The sequence below is a fragment of the Mirounga leonina genome, unplaced genomic scaffold (genome assembly GCF_011800145.1).
Source record: "Mirounga leonina isolate KUSES-001 unplaced genomic scaffold, KU_Mleo_1.0 Mir_109779, whole genome shotgun sequence".
NCBI lineage: Eukaryota > Metazoa > Chordata > Mammalia > Carnivora > Phocidae > Mirounga > Mirounga leonina.
This window is the reverse complement of record NW_023270251.1, coordinates 1-14,529: the sequence shown is the minus strand read 5'-3', so window position 1 is coordinate 14,529 and position 14,529 is coordinate 1. Positions and strand designations below refer to the sequence as shown.

Sequence of the window (14,529 nt, the reverse complement as noted above, 5' to 3'; positions counted from 1 at the left end):
GCTCATGATTCTACTGATAGCATTATTGATTGAGCAATTACCAGATCCAGACACATCCCACAAGATGCTATTACACAGTTGAAAAATTGAGGTACATAAAATTTGTTACTAGCCCAAAGAAACAAGATTCCATTCCACAATACACGCTCTTGAGGACAGATTACATCAAGCCTCTCTTGTTCCTTGTTTCTTGGAACTTCCGCGTCTCCTAACTACGTTTCTTCCTGGCAGATCTTCTGGGAGGTCAGGGAGCTCAAGAAGGGGCCCTTATATCACTTGAAGAGAGGGAAGTGAGGTATCTTGGTCTTTGCCAAGGCGAATCCGCGAGAACCAAACCGATGTAAAAAGGTCCACACCGTCCCTGGGTGGGCTCGAACCACCAACCTTTCGGTTAACAGCCGAACGCGCTAACCGATTGCGCCACAGAGACACGACGTGCTCTTTTTCTTCTTTGTAATAGAGAGTGATCCCTCACTAAATGCAAATGGCTACCAAGCTCTGCTGTGTGATTGGGCAGGCTCCAAAGCCTTAGAAAACCGAAGAGATTAGAGTGACAAATCAAGCTTTTCGTCGCGTTTGAAACCGATGCATTAGGGGATTCCGAAACTGGGGCACCCAAATGGCCTCGCCCCACCTTGCCCCTCACCAACCTCAGAAGCCAGAACCTCCGGAGACACCCGGGGCGGCGACCCCACCACCCCTCTACCCACTAGGCTGAGGTGAGGGGGCCCAAGGGAAGCTGAATGCCCAGGGCATTCAATTAGGACTTGCTGAATTAATGCATTTGAGAATCTGAACTACAAAGGGACAAAGGCTAGACCATATATATATGTGTAGTATGTTATGTATACATACACACACATATATGTATATGTGTGTGTGTGTATATATATACACATATATATATATAAACTCCGATAAACTCTGGTCCTCCACCTGCAGCCACCTCCCAGGAAGCAGCCTCCTAGAAGTCGGCAGATTTGTAAGAAGTCAGGCTTTTAACTCTAGTAAAAATCCAAGAAGCTAAAAAATAAACTTGTGGAACAACTGGCTCAAAATGGCCAGAATCTGATAATAACTTACAGCTTCCCTAATTTTTATCCCCACTGCAACTTAGGAACAACCAGAGAAAGTCAAATATGCACCCTAACCAGTCATACAGGACGCTCAACTTCTAGTTACCCACCTACAGCTTTCCCATGCCAACAGCCTCCAAAGAAGGTACACCTTAACTCTTCCCTTTTTCCTACTATAAAGCTTTCCCACTCCTCCTGCAGCTTTTGTCTCTTTTAAAATGCAAGTGACCGTGGCTGACGCCCTTGCTTCAGCAAGTTCTGTATAAATAGTCTTTGCTTTTCTCCTTTGGTTAAACTTTTAATCCTCTGGAGAACTCTGAGAGCTGAAATAGAAAAATGTTTTTAAAAGGGGGAAGTTCTTTTCAAAATGTTTTATTGTGGTCAATTGATTCCGAAGCCTGCAGTGTCCCATGGGCTGGGCAACAGAGGGACCTACAGTGTACCATCTGTGCAGCTTAAGCTCCGAGCTCTCAATTCAAACGCGTTTTCCATCTTCAGTGGCGTTGATGGGGTCAGTGTGAGGGAGCAGGAAAAGGGTTGGGGCCAAAAGGGAACCTTCAGGAGAATGGAAAGAAGTAGGAGAGGCATGGTTGAGGACAAGGAGACCTCCCAAGAGGCTGGTGGAGATGCACTGGCCAGATCCTGAGAGATGAGAATTGTTTTTTTTATTTTGTATCAGAATGGGGGTGGGGGGGGACAAATGGAGAGAGGAGACCTGAGAGAAAAGTGCAAGAACCTGTAGTTGTTCAAGAACAAAGAAACTGTTGTGAATGTTTTTGCATCAAAAATATTAAAGGACACACACCAATTGCAGGCAGCCTCATGGTGTGCTATGGCGGTATAGTGGTTAAACACCCTGTACTGTACTTGCCGCGAGCAGGGTTCGAATCCGGGTCACAGCAGTATCTGGTCTCCAGCAAGGCTCATTAGGCTGTGTGCTTAAGGTTGTGCTTTGCATTCTATGTGAATTAGACTTCAATATGTACTATTAGCATAAAAATTGGGTTAGAGGAGTAGAGAAGGGCACTGAGTTTAGGTTTTATTAGATTTTATTGTAAAATACCCTGTTGAATACAAACTCATAAAAACCTTATTGTCATAGTGTCTAAAAAGGCCCCATCAACATCTGAAATCTCTCAACCAGAAAAATGGTTATGCCTACACCGTTACATAAGTGGAAACTACAGATGGCACTTTAATCTTTTGGGATAGTTCTGCTCATGCTCAGATATAGGGCACGGTTCTGAAGACCGAATACCTGACCCCAGCTTAGTGCACGGGCGGGTTTCCTCCCGTTCTCCTGACTGCAAAGTATTAGGGGGCCACCGCAAACCCTGATCTTAGGCCACAAAAAGTAGTGAGGGGATTAAAACCAAGGCTAAAACACTTTACCAATTTTGTCAAGAAAGATGCCAGATACTGCCGTGACTCGGATTCGAACCGAGGTTGCTGCGGCCACAACGCAGAGTACTAACCACTATACGATCACGGCGTGCCATAGACCTGCTGGCACTTGGTGTGCCTCCTTTAATATTTTTGATGTAAAAACATCCGCACCTAGATAAAGCTATACAAAATTTCCATCAGACCAGAAACATCAGTACAGCCCTTTTCAACCAATTCCCACCTACTTACTTCGCTTAAGCAAACCATTCTGATTTCTTTTTGTTGTTTTGAAAGGCTTGATTTACATTTTAGCAACAAGTTAGATAAGTAATTTTGTTAACTGGCAATCAAGATTTTGAGCCCAAGAGAAAAGAAAAAATTACAAGGCCCCAAACAGGCATAATCATTGTTATTTTTTTAATTAATTAATTTTATTATTTTTTTTAAGTAATCTCTACACCAAACATGGGGCTGGAACTCACGACCCCAAGATGAAGAGTCAGACGCTCTACTGACTGAGCCAGCCAGGCGTCGCAAATCACTGTTATTTTTAAAGCATTTTTTAAAAAGATTTATTTATTTTAGAGAGAGAGCAAGTAAGGGGGGGGGGTAGGGCAGAGGGAGAGAGAATCCTGAAGCAGAATTCCGGCTGAGTGTGGAGCCCAACTTGGGACTCGCTCCCTGAACCCTTAGATCATGACCAGAGCCAAAATCAAGAAATGGCCCCTCAACCCATGAAGCCACCCAGACATCATACTGTTATTTTCAAATGAACATTTTACATATGTAAAATAAATAAATCCAGTTACAATCTACTATAGCACTGTGAACTGAACTGATTTAAAAGCAACATCACCCAAAGTTCCATGATTATGCATAGTATCCAGGTTTTTATCTTTAATACCATTCCCTACAAAATGAATCAAGATTTCTTTAAGAAATGACTACTTTCAAGAATGGTGCCGGGGAATTACAGAGTGACCATGGGAAAGCTTGGATCAGAAGGCAGTGATTCATTAACAATCCACTAGGATCTTTAAAAAAACACAGCCAGCTTGAAGGAATTCCCACTGGCATGAGTTTGTGCAGGGGTCAGTAAACTATGGCCTGCTGACCAAATCCCACTCAGAGCTTGTTTAGTAAATAAAGTTTTATTGGAACACAACCATACTACTCATTTATGTATTATCTATGGCTGCTTTTGTGTTACAATGGCAGAGTTGAGCAATTTCAACAGAGACCATATGGCCTACAAAGCCTAAAATATTTACTATTGGGCACTTCACAAAAAAAAGTTCGCTGACCCCAGTCTAGTGGATTGAAAGACTGAATTAATGAATATTGGAGTCAATGAAGTAATTTGCATGCTGAAGTATTTAGGTTCAATGATCATGATATAACTTACTTTAAAATGGTTCAACAAAAACATATAATTAAGTAGATATAAATGGTTCTGATTTCTATCTCCACAGGTTAGTGTTGACTGTTTTTGAAATTCACAAAAGTGAATATATTTTTTTGTGTGTGCCTGGCTTTTTTTCCCCCCATGCAACATAATGTTTTTGAGATGCATCCGTGCTGTTGAGTGTATTATTACAGTGTTCTTGATGAGTGTTATTCCTGTGTGTGACCATATAGCTGTTGATGGATACTTGGATAATTTCTAGTTTTGGCCATTGTGAACAAAGCCCTTATACATGTGCATTCATTTTTCAAGTATAAACTTTGTAGTGGAATTGCTGGGTCATGGGATGGGTGTAAATTTAACTTTATTAGGAACTGCCAAACAGTTTTCCAGAATGTGTGTTTTTACCTTGTTAACAGCAACAAGGTATAGATACTCTATATTCTTGTCAGCACTTGGTGTTCTTCCTATTTAAAAGTTTACTGATTCTTGTGAGTGCATAAAGGTATCTCACTGTGGTTTTAATTTGTGCGTCCCTAATAAATAATGATATAAGCATCTTTCCTTATGTCTTTTGTCCATTTAGAAATTATCTTTTGTGAATAAAGCCTATTCTGGTGTTTTGCTAATTTTTAATGTTTTGGCTTTTATTATTGATTTCTAAAAAGTTCTCTGTCCATTCAATATTTAAGTCACGTTCAGATAAGAATACTGCAAATATCTTTTCCTACTCTATGGATTGCCTTTTTCCTTTCTTATGGTGATTTTTGATGAACAGAAGTTTTTAATTTTGATGGTATCTGATTTATTTTTCTTTTATTGTTAAGGTGTCTTACTCTGAGACATTTCTCCTGCCCAACACTGTAAACAAATTTTTCTACATTTTCTTCTAGAAACTTTAATGTTTTAGTTTTTAGCTTTAAAATTTGTGATTAATTTCCTGACCTCAGCACAATACTTAACACTTTGGCGAAAGAATCTTTGACTTGCTTGCAGATCACCAACCTCCCAGAAATTTTTATAACCTTTGATGTAAAAACATTCATAATAGTTTCCTGCTCTGCTCTTTGTTGACTACAGATCTTTGTGTTTCTATCCCTCACTCCTCCTTTTGCCCTCTCTTTCCTTTTCTCTTCTCTTCTCACCCACACATCTGAGAAAACCAGAAATACCTAAAACTGAGAAGAAAGATCTGATCAATCTGTGCGCAGGAGCACAGGCTCTGGTTTGTAAATCTGATTCTGCCCTTGTGTGCCTTGGAGAAGTAACTTAAACTTTATGTGCCTCAATTCTTTCTTCTGTAAAATGGGGATAATAAGAGTAGATACTTCATTCTGTCGTTGTTGGCTGTGCCTGAATTTAGTAGCTACTCAATAATATCATAATCAGTAGAATTATCATCCTCATTATCATTATCCTCTGCATTATTTTTGAAAATCATTGTGCTGATATTTTGCACTTTAGTTTTGCTTCTAGAAATTCTTGGAATTATGGAGTATGTATGCTGCTGTATTCTGGATAATGTCTCTGATTTTTATTTATATTGTGGAGTTTATCAAAAGTTCATGCCTTTTTATTGATGAATAGTATCCCATTATATGGGTATACCACAATCTGTTTACCAGTGTCCTGATAATGGACACTTGAGTAGTTTCTAGTTTGGGCTATTGTGAATAAAAACACTATGATCATTCTTTTTACAATTTTTTTGGTTTGGACATATGTTTTCAGTTCTCTTGGAAGAATATCTAGGTGAAGAATTTATGGGAATAAAGGGATGTTGGTGTATATTTATGTTTAAATGTATAATAAACTGTAAAACCAAAATGGTTATAACACATTCCCACTAAAAATGTGTGAGAGTTCTGGTTGTTCCACATCTTCACCAAGATTTGGTGCTTTCAGGCTTTCTATTTTAGCCATGCTACTGGGTGCAGTGGTATCTCAATGCAGTTTTAATATCTATTTCCCTAACAACTAATGATATTGAGCACTCTTTTATGTGCTTACTGGCCATATTTTTCTCTCTGAAGTGTCTGTTTAAGCTTTTGCCCATTTTAAAAAATGGGTGTTTCAGTTTTTAATATTGATTATAGGAGGTCATTCTAAATTCTGGAGATAGGGTCTTTGTCAGATATGTTTTGTGAATATTTTTTCCCAGTCTGTGATTTGCCTTTTCACTGAATGGTATCTTTAATGAGAAGACATTTTTGATATTTTTGATATTTTATAATTTTAATATTTTAAGTATGAATATTATTAAAGTCTAATTTAATATCAGACTAATATTAGTTTAATGTTTTAAAATATAATTTATCATTTTAATATTTAATATTGTTAAAGTCTAACTTATCATTTCTCTTTTTACTTTTTTTTGTGTAATATTTACTTTGCTTACCACCAGGTCAAAAGGATATTCTCATGTATTTTCTTCTAAAACTCTATAGTTGTAGTGTGTATCATTTGGTCTATGATCCAACTCAAATTAGCTTTCACATATATTGTAAGCTAGGGATTATAGGTTTTTTCACTATGTAGTTATCTAGTTGTTCCAAAGCTATTTGTTGAAATGATAGTCCTTTCCCCATTGAATTGCTTTAGTGTCTCTTTTTGGAAAATAATTTGACCAGAGGTGGGTCTATTTTAGGTGTCTCAATTCAGTTCTATTTATATATACATGTATCTTTCTGCCACTCCCACACTCCTGTTTATAGTAATAAACAGCTTAATAGTAAGTCTTCAAGTCTTTCAGGTTTAACTTTTTCACACAGCTCAATAAATTTTGAAATGTGTACATACTAAAGTAGCCACCATACAAATCAAGATCTGTGGTCCCTTAACATCTCTCATTTCATTGTAAGACATATGCCCTCACATATTATGTCTGATCCCTTGGCAAAGATCCTCTATTGCAGCTTCCAGAAAAAATAAATCTCCAGTTAACTTTAGAGCTGATGGAGAGATGAAATGTCTGCAACACTCAACCATGAATCAAGATTTTTATTGAAAAAAAAAAAAAGTTCATTTTCCAGGCCTTTGGCTAGAACAAAATTTTCTATTATTTATGACCATGAATACAACATTTGGTTTGGAATTCTCTGTTCTCTGTAGGGAGATAAAGTCCAGGGAGGGCCTCTAACTTACTGGACAGATAGTTGACTGTGAGGTTGAAGTTGGAGGCTGAGTAAGAATTGACTTTTATTGTATTAGAAAAGATGAGGGGGAGATGCTGAGAAAAGGTGTAAGGAAGAGTAGGTTGGAACTAGAAAGTCGAATTTTGGGTCTTGCAGTGATTGTCAGATTTTGTAGAAAGAGGAGTTAGAGGTTACCTATCCAAGGGGCGGGAACGTTAGTGGAAACAACCAATATTTAAAGGCCATTTTATGATGCTTTCTCATTTATACATCATCTTTCTTTCCCATTTTTGTAAAAACGGTATGCTTCAAGTGCTTGTTCTGACTTTTAAAATGTGTATCTAAATTAATAACTATGAAATTAAACTATCACGAACGTCCTCAATTCATCTTAAATTCAACCAACAGTGCATTTAAAATAAAATGGGCCCAGCCTAAGAGACAAACCCACCTGGCTGAAGTGCAGTTCCTGGGTAAGTGTGATTCTCAACTGTAGTTGCTTTCTCTCGTTTCCCCCACCCCTGGAAGACCTCATTCAAAAAGCACCAGAAACCGTTTCCTTTGCTAAGAGATTTTAAAGTACTTTTACTTCAGGTAAGTGCATTAAAAAATAAACTTAACCAGTTGCATCCTTGGAATCCACAGAAAGCCCAGGGGGAGACGTTCAAATGCCACAGGAACAGGGGTGCTTACTCACTGGTAGCCAGGCTAAGGCTTTGGCTCCCACTGAAGATGGGAGCTCGACTCACCTTCACCAGCGCCAGGACCCCGATTTCATCTTCATGCGGTTTTCAGATGAGCAAAATCGCACGGAGTTCTTCCCTTCCCTTGGCTCTATTTCCACCTCTCCCTCTCTGTCTCTTCCAGAGCGTTCTGGGAACCTAATACTGGGCAGGACCGAAAGGGGAGGCTGCCCTTCTCCTGCCGGTCCCTCCCGCCTGGGCGTCTTGGCAGCTCAGTCGGGCCGGGACGTTAGGGCCCGCGAGGGCAGCGGGTGCGGGCTGCGGGGCCGCGAGGGCAGCGGGTGCGGGGGTCGCGAGTTCGCCGCCCGCGTCGGCGCGCATCGCGCAGTTGCGCGTCGCCCGCCCGACTCACTGAATCGACGCCGCCCGGAGCTGGTCCGCAGGCCGCGCGCAGGGGTGCGGGGCTCGCACCGGCGAGAGGGGCCGCGCCGAGGGGGCCCGGCGCGGCCCCTGCCCCTCGAGGCCGGGCCCGGAAGGGGGGAGTTGGGCGCGCAGAGCGCAGGGGGAGTGTCCACGGCGGCCCAGGCCCGGTCCCGAGGTTAAAGGTCCCAAAGCCTGAAGTGTTAGCGGAGCGGGGGTCGCGGGTGGAGTCCTTCTCCCCGCCTGTACCGGGAGGGTCGTTTGCCGAAAGCGCGCAGCAAGGAGAAGCGTGGCTCCAAGGCCGCGGCCGACGAAAGAAGACGCACGAGCTTCTGACAGGGCGGCTGTGTGGCGGGAGAGAGGCCGGCGTCCAAGAGGACAGTTCGGCCCGAGCGTGCAGAGCATCGGCGGCGGTAGGGTGGAAGCGCAGGGCGGCGGGTCGTAGGGGGAAGGCCCCGGGTCCAGTTCGGGGCCGCCGAACCTTCCCGACAGCGGTCTCGGGCCGCGCCGCCTCGGTTGCTGCGTCCCCCGGAGTCCACTGGTGATGTTGGGGACCCCGGGTCTCACGCCGGGCGCCTCCCCTCCCCCGTCCTCCCCGCGACGTCGTGTCCGCACGCGGCCGCCTCGCAAAGGCAGCTCTGAGCGGCGGCCGGGCCGGGCGACTGGTGCCGGCGCTCGTGGACCTGGCGGGCCTCGGGGCGGGACCTGTCCCGCCGAACTCTCGGTATTCCTGTGGGGCTCTTTGAGAAAGCGGGTAGGGAATGGCCTTAGGGGACAATTCCTTAAAAGAGCGGGAGACACGGTAAAAGCAAAGACAGGGGACTTCCTAGAGATCAAGCCAGGGGGCTAACTCTTGTCAGAGAATCCTTTTTAAAGAAGGTTGAACCCACGGTTCCCTGGTGGTCTAGTGGCTAGGATTCGGCGCTTTCACCGCCGCGGCCCGGGTTCGATTCCCGGTCGGGGAAGGGCTTGTTTGTGAGCACTGAGCTCTGTATGTTTTGCTGTGGTTTGGTTTGGTTTGTTTTTCCCTTTCCCAAGACTGGAGGGAAAATAGAGTTAACTATTTATTGAGGATACATTCCAGATAGAAGAACTGCTAGGTGAAATGGAGCGTGAATTTCAAACTCTCCTATACACTACCCACCAACCTATAAGCACCAATTAATTGCCCCAACCTGTATGAGACGTCATTCCCCCCCACACATTTAAAACTAACACTGTAAATTATCAGTCTTTTAAATATAATCTCAAACTTTATTTACCACCAGTCAACCTCTTCATAGTTAATTTTCCCATAGACTTTGAGTCCACAAGGGACAAATAAACTGGAAGAACTGCCTAGTATTTCCGCGATCTTGAACTGAAGACTCCATGTTCTGCTCTGGTGTTCACCTTTTCTTCCACTTAAGATTAGTTGCAGTAAAAATGTAAGCCTGGCCTTTTTGCTTGCAGTGGTCTCCCCAATTCTAAATTTTGTGGATATGGAGCTGTTGCTTGAATAGTTTCATGGGCATACTTCACCTTTAGGAACTTCGGGAACGTGGTGCACAGGAGGGTCCCTAAATCCATCTTTGGAAGTGTTGGCAGAAATAAATGAGCACAAGAAATGAAGGTAACAGTTTCTGAAGACCTAACAGTGGTTGGAAGCAGAGCAGATTTTGAAAAACCAGAGAGAAGTTGTTTCACTAATTTAATTTTCATTTTGACCGCCACTTTATTTTTTTTAAAGGAAGGTAAGAGTTAGGGGCACCAGGGTGGCTCAGTTGGTTAAGCATCCCCCTCTTGATTTCTGCTTGGGTCATGATCTCAGGGTGGTGGGATCCAGCCCTGCCTAGGGCTACATGCTGGGCCTGGAGCCTGACTAAGATTCTCTCTCTCCCTCCTCCTCTGTCCTTCCTATTGCTCACCCCCAACTCCCTGCTCCAGCTGTCTCTCTAAAAAAATTTAAAAAGATGAAGAAGGAAGATAAAAGTTATTTTATTTTTTGTTTGTTTATTTTTTTAAATTTAAAATCAATTAGCCAACATACTAGTTTAGATGTAGAGTTCAATAATTCATCTGTTGCTCATCACACCACCTGCCCTCTTTAATGCCCATCACCCAATTACCCCATCCCCCCACCCACTTCCCCTCCAGCAACCCTCAGTTTGTTTCCTATAGTTAAGAGTCTCTCATGGTTTGTCTCCCTCTCTGATAACTTCCCACTCAGTTTTCCCTCCGTTCCCCTATGATCCTCTGCACTATTTCTTATATGCCACATATGAGCGAAATCATATAATTGTTTTTCTCTGATTGAGTTATTTCACTCAATATAATACCCTCCAGGGCGCCTGGGTGGCTCAGTTAGTTAAGCGACTGCCTTCGGCTCAGGTCATGATCCTGGAGTCCCGCGATCGAGTCCCGCATCGGGCTCCCTGCTCGGCAGGGAGTCTGCTTCTCCTTCTGACCTCCTCCCTCTCATGCTCTCTGTCTCTCATTCTCTGTCTCAAATAAATAAATAAAATCTTTAAAATATATATATATATATAATACCCTCCAGTTCCATCCACGTCAATGTAAATGGTAAGTATTCATCCTTTCTATTTATTTTTTTAGTAATTTTGACACCGCGTGTGGGGCTCAAACTGAGGACCCTGAGGTCAAGAGTCACTTACTTTTCTGGCTGAGCCAACCAGGGGCCCCCACTTTATCTGTTTTGATGAGAACATTAGTGGAGGGAATTTCCTTTAATGGATAAGTAATTTTTCTATATTTTTATTTCTCTAAAGGAAATTTAGTGATATAAAAGTTAATATAATAAATTATAATAAAATAATAAAAATAAGATTTAATAATAAAATTTCATATCTTACATTATTCACATTGCTATAGTTGGCTTATGCTGTCATGTGTTGCACACTATGTAACACTACCTGATGAGTTATGTTCAACTATGCAGTAATACATACCATAATGCAGCTATTTATAATTCAAAAAATGAAGTATAATGGGAAGGTGTAACCTCTTAGTGTAGCCGTGAGATTAACTGAATTTATGCCATGTTCTCACATACTTTAGAGGACTACACTATAATAGTAAAATGGCCTATGTTGGCCAGTTGTTGCCCATTTCCTGGCCCAGTATGATACACAGGAGCGACCATGGTGGGGGGGGGGGGATGGCTTTTTGAAGGACTTATCTAATATATCTCTCTTATTGTTACTTGGAATGAGATCAGAAAAGCAAAGGGAAATATTCATGTAGAAAAGGGGAAATTATCTGCTTTCTCTCTTTCCCCACTCTTAATTCCAAGTGGAGGAGCAAACACTCTCTTCATTCTTCACATACCAGGACAGATATTGAGCTTCCTTTTCTACTGGTTGAGGACACACTATAATAAATAATAAATTTATAATATAATAAAACATCATAGAAAAGGGTGTGGTTACTGCTGCCCTTTTTCTACCTGAGCATCAAAACTGTCAGCTGGTTGGTGACAAGGGGCGCTTCCAGCCCTGCATCTATCTGCCTTTTTTTTCTGTCACTCTCCTCTCAGAGGACTTGTACCATCGGATTCATTTGGGGAAGTTTGGTTAAGGTTATTTTGTGCTTAGAAGGAAAATCCTCTAAGACCTTGAATTGACCAGTTTACTTAGATTCCCTCTACTGTGACACAAGCCCTACAAATAGCAAATTGTGATTATATACATGTTGCCACTTTTCTTTGTGTGCATATCTCCTTCAGGAACCCTTGCACCCACCAGGGAACCGAGGTTATTGGCAGAATGAGATTTGGGAATTCCTTGGTCTTCTGGCCAAATACGGCCAGTTAGCGCTCTAATTTCATCATTTTTGAAATTATACTCACCATATTTTAAATAGTGTTTATTTTGGAGAGTTCAGTTTGGAGGCAATGGAGATCATTACTTTAATGTTATTTCGGTACTTTTCAAATTTTAACCAGAGTGTAGATTTCTCATCAAAAAGTATGGAGGCCAGAGGACAGTGGAAGAACAATTTTTACTGTAAAACAAAAAGGTCAAACTTTGACAGGACTTACAAGTGTAGCGTGCAGTGGTGGCTTCTGTATCAGAAATAGAGTTCTTTGTGAGAAAAAACAGGTTTTTTGTTTGTTTGATTTTTTCCTTTTGGCTGCCAGAAGGATTGAGCATTGCCAGAAGGATTTATCTACATAGTCCCAAGAAACTTCACTTGGTAAGCAAGCTACTGAAAATTGGTGAGGTTTATCAGTCACTCTTGCTGGCAGAGATCTGTTAGCACTGCAGTCAGAGCTGTTTAGATTAAAATTTTTGACTTGCCAATCAATAGGACATTATCTATACAGTCAAACTTTGGACATCAGAGGGTTTAGGCACTCATGCTAAATTTTGAGCCATCCACTGGTGGTAAATGTCAGGCGAGTTTGTCCCATTTGCACTTACATAGGTCAGTGCCCTGAAGAATCTCCTCTAACACTTTAAGAGCATTCGTAGTATAAACATGCAACTCATTGATTTCAATTATACATTTCACAACTATACATTAATTTGGCACAGAGCCCTTTCTCTTTAACTTCTTTTTCTCTTTATCACAAGTTTTACCCACACTCTGTCAGTTGAATTTACACTCTCTCTCAGGAACACAGACCAAGGAGTTGAACACTTGCCCTTGACAGGTTACACAGCAGCCAGGAGACCATTATATCTCCTTGACAAAGAGCTCAGGAAGAGCAAGGAGGTGTGACTAGTCTGTGAGGCCCCTTGGAGCAGTGGGGAGTCTTCTTATTACCTGAGGTCAGGATAAGGGGAAGAAATGGATGGAGTGGGGGCCATGGAGAGAGCAGTACCACACAACACAGCCATGTACTTGTTTTTGGTTTTAAGAGGTCATCCACTCAGTCTCAACGAACTTTTAGCAACAGCTAAAGCACCATTTAGGTGGCTGCTTTCAATCCTTCCTTGTCACTGCTGAACCTCCAATTGTCCATGAACAAATGGACAATCAAAAGGCCCTTACTCCCCTGGCTCATAACCACCACTTAGGGGAAATCATCCTGGGAAGCCTTCTCATATTCCCTAACCTGGCCCATGTACTCCCTTCTGTCTTTTCTCTGAGAAAGCACTGTGACCTTCCTGGCCCCACATTGAATACCACATTTGTCAAGCAGTATAGCAGTCCCTAGGCCGTGGTATATTGGCAGCTGCTAGGTGTGCTTGTCACACTTCTGTAGAATTGACTAGTAAGGAGACAAAACCTCCAATGAGCTGAGGTAGTTCTTACTTAGACACACAGCATAAACAAGTGTAGCATGTTGTCAGCTCCCCACATTCATAATCCCACAGCGTGACACCACACTGGAAGGATCAGATGACAAGAAAACCCAAGTGGTGGCTTGCTCTGTCATGAAGGAGCCAATTCCATATTGCTACCAAGTCGTTTTATAGCTTGTAGTTACATCCTAGGGGGTAGAGGCAAGGTGGAAATTTCCAGGTCTCACCAGAACCAGGGAGACAGGTGAGAAACTGCCTACTTGTAGCCTGCCCCAGGACAGGCAGTCTACCACAGGAGATTAATCCATACAGTATCCATCCAATAGCACCTCGCAGGACTGTCTATCTTTCCATGTTCCAAGGGGGTATTCAGCCAAGAATTGGGTCAAACACAGTTGAACCTTGCCTCTGTGGCCCATGTACAGAAGTACAAGGTCACCCAGAGTGCATAGCAGAGCCATTCTCCTATACCTTGAACATTGAAAAGGAGGTTGGCTGGATATAATATCTGTGATTTGCACTTTCTTTACATAAGTTTCTTGAAAATGCTGCTTCACTGTTGCCTTGCTTTCTATGCTGGTGCTCATCTAATTCTGTTGCATTTGTAACTTATTTCATAGTTTTACCTGGACAACCTCAAGATGTTTTCTTTACCTTTAAAGTCTAATAGGTTTACTGTGGTATTGTTTTGAAGTTGATCATCCAGGGTCAATCTCAGGTACCTGAGGAGCCCTTTCAGTGTGCCTCATCACCTAGGTAACGTATCATTTTCCTTTTTATAATAAGATCAAGGCCCCTAGATTGTTCTCTCTAAAGCCTGACTTCTGTTTAGAGAAAAATCTTAAAAAATGAGAAATTATATATCACATTACAGTGTTTATTCAACAAATACAGAGACTCCCTAACAAGTTAAAATAGTAAAACCACCCTGATGATTTCAACACAGTCTTGCCAGGTAAGGACTTAAAAAAAATCACCATCAGTTTACAATAGAATGTAGGAAGACATAATGCCAGAATAAGAAAGCCCTCGAGCATGAATAAATTATTAACCTAGAAATGTTGCTGACTTGAAAATAGGTTTTAAAAACTTAAATTTTAAGCTATTCTTAGATGAAAATGGATCACCCGGAGGGTCTAACGCAGTCACGCCCTACTACCCTCAAATCGGAATCCT

General features: G+C 42.0%; 3 non-coding genes across 3 annotated transcripts; 1 reads left to right on the top strand and 2 right to left on the bottom strand.

Moving 5' to 3' along the window:
- Nucleotides 1–356: 356 nt before the first annotated feature.
- On the bottom strand, nucleotides 357–430 carry TRNAN-GUU. Its single transcript has one exon. It is a non-coding gene; the product is annotated as a tRNA-Asn (tRNA).
- Nucleotides 431–2,496: 2,066 nt separating this feature from the next.
- TRNAH-GUG lies at nucleotides 2,497–2,568 on the bottom strand. Its single transcript has one exon. It is a non-coding gene; the product is annotated as a tRNA-His (tRNA).
- A 6,429-nt stretch (nucleotides 2,569–8,997) lies between these two features.
- On the top strand, nucleotides 8,998–9,069 carry TRNAE-UUC. The gene has a single exon. It is a non-coding gene; the product is annotated as a tRNA-Glu (tRNA).
- Nucleotides 9,070–14,529: the final 5,460 nt, after the last annotated feature.